An 8,021-nucleotide genomic window follows, 5' to 3' on the forward strand; every position below is an offset into this window, starting at 1 on the left:
CCCTACAATGCCTGGGCATGCTCCTGATGAGGTGGCGGATGGTCTCCTGAGGGATCTCCTCCCAAACCTAGACTAAAGCATCCGCCAACTCCTGGACAGTCTGTGGTGCAACGTGGCGTTAGTGGATGGAGCAAGACATGATGTCCCAGATGTGCTCAATCGGATTCAGGTCTGGGGAATGGGTGGGCCAGTCCATAGCTTCAATGCCTTCATCTTGCAGGAAATGCTGACACACTCCAGCCACATGAGGTCTAGCATTGTCCTGCATTAGGAGGAACCCAGGGCCAACCACACCAGCATATGGTCTCACAAGGGGTCTGAGTATCTCATCTCGGTACCTAATGGCAGTCAGGCTACCTCTGGCGAGCACATGGAGGGCTGTGCGGCCCTCCAAAGAAATGCCACCCCACACCATTACTGACCCACTGCCAAACCGGTCATCCTGAAGGATGTTGCAGGCAGCAGATCGCTCTCCACGGCGTCTCCAGACTCTGTCACGTGTGTCACATGTGCTCAGTGTGAACCTGCTTTCATCTGTGAAGAGCACAGGGCGCCAGTGGTGAATTTGCCAATCCTGGTGTTCTCTGGCAAATGTCAAGCGTCTTGCACGGTGTTGGGCTGTGAGCACAACCCCCATCTGTGGACGTCGGGCCCTCATACCATCCTCATGGAGTCGGTTTCTAACCGTTTGTGCAGACACATGCACATTTGTGGCCTGCTGGAGGTCATTTTGCAGGGCTCTGGCAGTGCTCCTCCTGTTCCTCCTTGCACAAAGCCCTGCTGCTGGGTTGTTGCCCTCCTACGGCCTCCTCCACGTCTCCTGGTGTACTGGCCTGTCTCCTGGTAGCGGCTCCAGGCTCTGGACACTACGCTGACAGACACAGCAAACCTTCTTGCTACAGCTCGCATTGATGTGCCATCCTGGATGAGCTGCACTACCTGAGCCACTTGTGTGGGTTGTAGAGTCCGTCTCATGCTACCACGAGTGTGAAAGCACCACCAACATTCAAAAGTGACCAAAACATCAGCCAGAAAGCAGAAAGGTACTGAGAAGTGGTCTGTGGTCCCCACCTGCAGAACCACTCCTTTATTGAGTGTGTCTTGCTAATTGCCAATAATTTCCACCTGTTGTCTATTCCATTTGCACAACAGCTGTGAAATTGATTGTTAATCAGTGTTGCTTCCTAAGTGGACACTGTGATTTCACAGAAGTTTGATTTACTTGGAGTTATATTGTGCTGTTTAAGTGTTCCCTTTATTTTTTTGAGCAGTGTACATTCATTTCGAATTAAACTCTTCAACTGTTACCTCCCTAAAAGAAAAACAGAGACACACAGAATCACACAGCAGTTTGCTCCACTTCATTTTGCTCTCTGACAAAACCACTCCATCTTAACTCCATCCTCCATCCAGAAACATGATTTGCTCAAGGACAGTCAACCATAACCCAGCACTGGGGCTAATTCCCATCGTGATTCCAGCTTCTTCAGTAAATCCCACATCAGCAACCAAACAACCCAACCACTGATCCCCAGCCCCCCACTGCCTCAATCAGGCCCTGAGGGGCATGCAGTCATGCCCGTCCTTTTCAATGTGAGCGAGTCAAAGATGTTCAAAAAGGAGAAATCAAGGAAGTGAAGCTGAGCTTGGCATCACAGCAGTACAAAAAGGGGACAAACCACATACCTTTGGTAAACAGAGCCTCACAGTCTTCAAACTCAGGCCAAGAGGGAGCAAGAAGGATCCTGTGAAAACACACATTAACATCCTGATTATACTCAGAGAACTAACTGAATAATAACCTCAACATCTGTCACTGTTGTTGATTGCAGTTACTTGACAATTCACTCTAGAGAAAGAAACTAACTTTACAGTTTCCTCCAGAACTGTACAATGTCACACAAGCACTGCTAAATGAATCAGCAAATTTCATTTAAAACTCTCATCCACAAGAGCTCACTAATCTACAGAGTAATTGCATCATAAAAGTGACAAAGCATTACGCAGCAGTTTAATTATCTAAAGGATGAATCATTTTTACAGCCATTTGATCAGAAACATTGGAGAGATAAAACAATTTAATTACAACCTCAGACTTCAGATTAGGATCATTTTCACAGCGAGACTCTATGGCCTTTTTTCTTTTAAAAATGGAATTATTTAAGAGTCTGCGCCAATGTCAACCTAATTACACAGGCATTACAATTATGTACATCCCCTGGGTTTAATGAGGCCGTTTTCTCTGCTTTCTGTCGACTCTGGTGGAGATGCTGGAGAACATCAGTCATTAACAAAGAATTAACTTAACTGAGATAGCTTAATGATTTTCCAGTAATCAGCGGTTATGGATAAAAAAAAAAAAAGATTAATATGCAAGGAAAGGCCAGACTTCCTTTCACTTTCTGGCTTGCCTGGGGTCTACATAATTGAAATATCTGACGTTGAGTTGAAAGTGTTGTTACATATTTTTAGGTGACTGAAAGCTAATTAACTACAGCCTCTGCACCACCTGCACAAGGTTGAATGAGAAAAGCATTTTGACCCTTGATTTTTAATGTTGCACAATTTAGTAAGGAACTCTTTGACTTTCAGGTATATACACATGAAACTGCTGGTAGAATAGAGCACATGTATAAAGCAAACAACAATCTGCAAGTGAAAGAGTAGCTTGATGGCACAATAAGATAAAATCAATTAAAACAAGTCTGTTTTATCAGAGCATGACACTTCATGGTAAACACTACTTCATGGGGTGTGACTGAGCTTCTGAACATTATTTGAACAGGTCCTGTTGATTTAATGTGAAGTCTTCATATCTAAATTAAAACAAAACAATACCCACAAAATATTGAGCCACTTCAACAGCTGAAACATACCCAAATGAGGCCCTGAAGGAACAACTGCAGGCCGACAAACTGAAAATTGAGCAGGGAATCTGGGAGGACTCCTCAGTCACCCTGTCTTTACACTTCATGCAACGCTCTTTATTAAACACAGATTCACAACGCACATGTCTGGGACTAACATGCATGGTAAAATGGTTACATTTACTGGGTTCAAAGGCTTACACCTTTTCCACATGAATAAAATATATCAACAAAAAAAAGTAAATGAGATCTTAACAGGAGGAAGCAAAATCCCTTTTTACTTTTAATGTAAGCTTATGTTATGATATTTTTTCTATGTAATTTTAGACTGTTTTTATTGGTCCAGTCATCATGAAATTGTGACATGATGTAAAGGACAGAAGATGTGCTGAAACGATGGACAACCATGTCAAAGGTTCTGTCACAGCTGACAAATTCAGACTGAAATATAAAAAAAAACAAAAAAAAAAACAAACATGCCCAAAACTCTTATCAACCCCCTTTGAGTACTTGGCCAGCAAGATCCAAAACAGCCTGTACCTAGAACTGTCTAGCTGTCACCTTCCCTTGGCCTACGTTATGTCCTAGGCAAGTCCCCTAATCTTTGCCTAACTCTCATTTACTACAAACTGAGCCTTCTGCAAACATTCAAAAACGATTCAAATGATCCTGTCATGAACAACTATAGACCACCACATCATCTATGCTAGTGATGACATTACTTAATCCTGTTGTGATCTGACTGAGTCATCGTTGAAAGGTAGCGGGTGCATTTTTTATTTTTATACTGTGCAGCAGTAGAAATCCTCAGGTATTACAAATGCAAAGACTCTTTCAAGCGCCAGCAGACAACAGCACCTGCCAATATTCCTTCAGAGGAATCAACTTGGGAACATAAATGGCCCTGCCACTGCAAGCTATGCAGCCTTGGTGTAGGGAAAGCATTGGTTTAAGTGACCTGGTTAACCTGGCCCATTAGCACAAAATCTTGTGCGTCATCTTGTTTCGAACAAGCACTACTAGACAGTCACTCTGACCAGGTTCAACAGCATCTTCCATATAAGCTTCTTTTGTTTTGGACAGTGATGATATATTAAATCAATATTATTTTCTTTTAGTTTACTTGCTTTTGGCAATATCTGTGTTGACATAATAGCATTTATTCACGTAGAAATGTATGTAAAGCAAATAAATTCAATGCATTACTTTTTTAGTGCATAAAATAAAAAACATGGCCCATCATATCCTTTACTATATATAAACTATAAAAAACCTTTCACAAGTTTTACCTCATACTAATTGTAGAATATGACTACATTATGTATATACAATAGACATTATTACCTTATACTATACTAAACTTATGATAATCATGAGCTTTCTGTTGTGCTGTGGAGAAATCACTTGAGGAAAAAGGAAAAAGAAGCATGCAAAGACTTTCTTATTTGCCCTCTATCCCATGAACTGCTGTACTCAGAGTAGGCTACATTGTATATTGCGTTTGTATGTCTAAGCCCCTCGAATGCCCTCAGGGACATTTTTCAGAATGGGAAAGTGTGCAGCAGAGTGGTTTGAGAGAGGACTGGAGGAGACACAGAACTGCCCTTGAGTAGAATTTGCGGGCCATTTTTTTAAGTGGCCGCTACATTCTGACAGTCTGAGAAAGTGTGTGCTTAAAAGATCAGTAGAGCTAATCGTGTTAGCACCGCTGACAGAATCTTCCAGCAGGCCCTGTGGTCCATCTTATTTCAGAGCTAATGCTAGTGCCAGTACTAGCATTGAGAGCAGGTGTGGGCAATATGATGATACTTTACTATGCTTTTCATACTGTATATGTCACTGCAATGACAGCATAATTCATTCTGTTTAACTGAAAATAAGTTCTTTAACCATCATTAAACCATTCCTAATAGAAAGTAGCCCTTAACTACCTTTCAGTCAATTAATAGACTCAAAGACTTTAAATGATTTTAAATGTTTTGTGTATGATTGTATAATTTCAGCTGCTAACCTACTTAAGTTACTTTGAGTTACTTAACTCTTTTTATGTTTTGGCATAGTTTAACACTTATTTGTGGTTTTTATTTAATTCTATTTTTAAGAAAATCTTTACTCTGAAAGGTCTGTTTTTTTGGCTACAGTTTCTTTGAAAATAGCCAATATGGAAATTGACATTTTGGACATTATTTATTTATTTATTTATTTTTGGTAGAAAATGCTTTATATAACATCTTTCCATTGTTGCCCAATGTTGCCTCAAGGCAACATACCCCAGACCAGGGGTGCACAACTCTGGTCCTGGAGGGCCAGCATCCAACACCGTTTAGTGATTTACGTCCTCCAACACACCTGATTACACTTAACTGTTAATTTGCAGGTTAAGTGGGTGTGTTTAAGCAGGGAATCCTCCCTACTGTGCTGGACCCCGGCCCTCCAGGTCCAGAATTGTGCAGACCTGCCACAGACGGAGCCCCCTGTAATGTTTTTTAATTTTTTTATTTGTAACTGTTTTTGCTTTTAGTTATCAGATTGACTTTATGTAAGAACAGTAAATCAAACTTTCTTTAAAAAACACTGCTCTGCTAATGCATGCAATAGAGACTTAACTGAGGCTGGGTGCCAGTCACTGGCCCTGACACATGGACCGTTAAACAAGTCACTAAACAGTTTGTGATTGAAGCTCAAGGCTAATTGAGAGAGAAAAAAAGAATCAATGTCTGTAGGGAAACTATAAATGATAACACCCTCTGACAGGGTTTCAGGCAATAAAATAGATTTCCTTTTTCTGATTTGAATGAATTTGATGTGATGGTAAGAGGGTAGGACTGCAGAACCCTTACTCACCAACACTGCACATACATAAAAGGACTTTTTCAGAATTCTCTCAGAGCTGCTGATGAGATCCTATACATAAAAATAATAGTTTGCAGTTATCTTTAAATGTGTCATACTTTTGCAAAAATACATTTTATTATGCAGTTATGTTACATGTGCTCCTCATCCGTCACTACCCAATCCGGAATCTGACAGAATGACTACAAATATGCACGTCATATCTTTTTAAGATCCTATGTCTTGTTAAAGTCTGTGTAGACTAAACATTTAATGAAAAGAACATGAACTTGACATCCATTTGAGCTGTCAAGTCAAGATGCTGTCACAGATACTTAGCAAATACAGCTCAGAATCGTGGTCTATGAAACTAATAATCAACATCTCCATAATTCAATGCTCTTGCACATACACACTCAAAACGCTCTTTAGAAAAGTTTTAGACCCAGTGCTCCAATACTTCAGACACAAATTAAGCTCCAAGGAGCAGTGAAGAATCTTATTTATTCAATTTAGTACCAGACTTAAAGGTGTTCAGCCCAGACAGAAATGTGACTAGATGATGACCTAAGTCAACTAAACAACACTTGAAATTGACAAAATTGAAAAAGTGACATTTGCCTGATCTGCTCATTAGGACTGTGTGGGCGTTTCAGACTACACTGTGATTGACAGCGGTGTAGCTAAGACCACATAAACAACCCCACAACAGGAGATTTTCCATACATGTTTTTGACATTTCGCTTAACAGGACTCACTATGATAACAGGGGTGAGGGTTAGTGCACATGTAGGAATTTGGCTAATCATCTAAACGCCTTAAGCAGTATAAGTTATTGTGACTAGGCAGCTATCATCATTCATCAAGCACAGAGCACATTTATCAATTAAGTTAGACTAGCCAACAAACTATGTAGAAATTATTTAAGTTTTACATGTACACTCTGTCTGGCAGCTCAGACAGCTAGATCCAGTAGAGAAAGCAAGAGAGATGGAATAACTCTCTAAAAAAAGCTGTTCTCCAAAGCTCAGTTCCACTCATGTAAAATAGCGGAAGTGATTTTTCATTAGTAGGCACTTTAGACACGAGTTATACTGTAATTTGTAACATCCTTGCTTTGTTTGTTTGTGTCTGCCTTTGTTTACCTTTCCACACGTGTCTACAGCTGTGGATATTTTTGTTCCAGTCTCCTCCTTTGTTTCACCTACTGATTATCTGTCTCACCTGTCTCTAGTCTGTAGACCCACCCTCTCATTGAGCCCAGGTGTTTCTTGTTTGTTCTCCCTGGTGTTTGTCCTGTTCCTAGTTTGGTGCCGTTTGTTTTCGTGTGTTTTTTCAAAGTTCTATTCTGCATATTTATTCCTAATGTTTTATACTTTGAGTTCTGTTTGTTCTTTGTTTTGTGGTTTGTGTTGTGGTTTCTATTGTCTAACTTAGCTTTTTGTTTATTTCTGTGTTTTCATGGCTGCTTTCATGCTTTTCATTAATAATCCTGCTAATTCTCCCTCCTCATTACATACAGTCATTCTACCACAGTTAAGGGGTGTATGATGCTCCTAGCTTGCTCACTTGTAGCCTGTCAGGTAGAACTAAAGAGAGATTGGCTTGAGTTGGGTGGGTCTGTGGAAAGGAGGCTGAAAAATATTTGTCCTACTTCTGATTAGTACGAGGGATAACATGACATCATGACTTCCAAAATAGTTCAGCACAACTCAGATCTAACTAAGAAAACACAAAAAGGGCAAATACTGGTCAACTGAAATGACCAATACTGTTCTTTATTTGGCAGTCAATATTACATTCATGCACAAACAGTAAAAGTATACAGCCCCATTAAGACCAGGCAGGGACCAATCTGTGTCCAGACTGACTCACCCAGTAGGCCTGCTATCTTTCATTGCTAGTGGAGGCTAGTGGTGAGTACTCCCATGAAAGCGTCTGCAGTGGAAAAGCAGTCAGCTAGGGGAATACTGTATTTGGCTTTGTCGTAGCATAGCTCCAGTTTTTGCTCCACTTATTGCTCTAGTTTAATGATCTGATCTGGTTTGTACTGCCTGTGCTTCTTTTAGCAAGGTGGAGAACATGTGTCCTCAAATACCAGGCCTGTAGCAGTAGCTGTTTGTTATAATCATAGCAAACAGTAGCCAGATTCTAAAATTCTTAGTAATGCATCTCTAACCCAAAGACTGTCCATTGTTACAGCAATAAAACATTATTGTCCAATAATGTACTTAAAACATCCATATGCCATCCATATATCCATTATTGCATATTTCTGCTTATAATAAAGTGAAGCAAACTCCAAAATTCAGATAAAACATG

At 40.3% G+C, this 8,021-nt stretch overlaps 1 protein-coding gene across 4 annotated transcripts in view; it reads right to left on the reverse strand.

Moving 5' to 3' along the window:
- dlgap4b (discs, large (Drosophila) homolog-associated protein 4b) overlaps positions 1 to 8,021 on the reverse strand; it is a 177,499-nt gene that overhangs the window by 136,325 nt on the left and 33,153 nt on the right. For all 4 annotated transcript variants that reach the window (XM_017697914.2, XM_017697911.2, XM_017697913.2 and 1 more), the window contains exon 2: positions 1,687 to 1,745. The gene's annotated coding sequence lies outside the window, so the exon portion shown is untranslated. The remainder of the gene's footprint in view (positions 1 to 1,686; positions 1,746 to 8,021) is intronic.

Source organism: Pygocentrus nattereri, chromosome 26 (genome assembly GCF_015220715.1).
Source record: "Pygocentrus nattereri isolate fPygNat1 chromosome 26, fPygNat1.pri, whole genome shotgun sequence".
Lineage (NCBI taxonomy): Eukaryota > Metazoa > Chordata > Actinopteri > Characiformes > Serrasalmidae > Pygocentrus > Pygocentrus nattereri.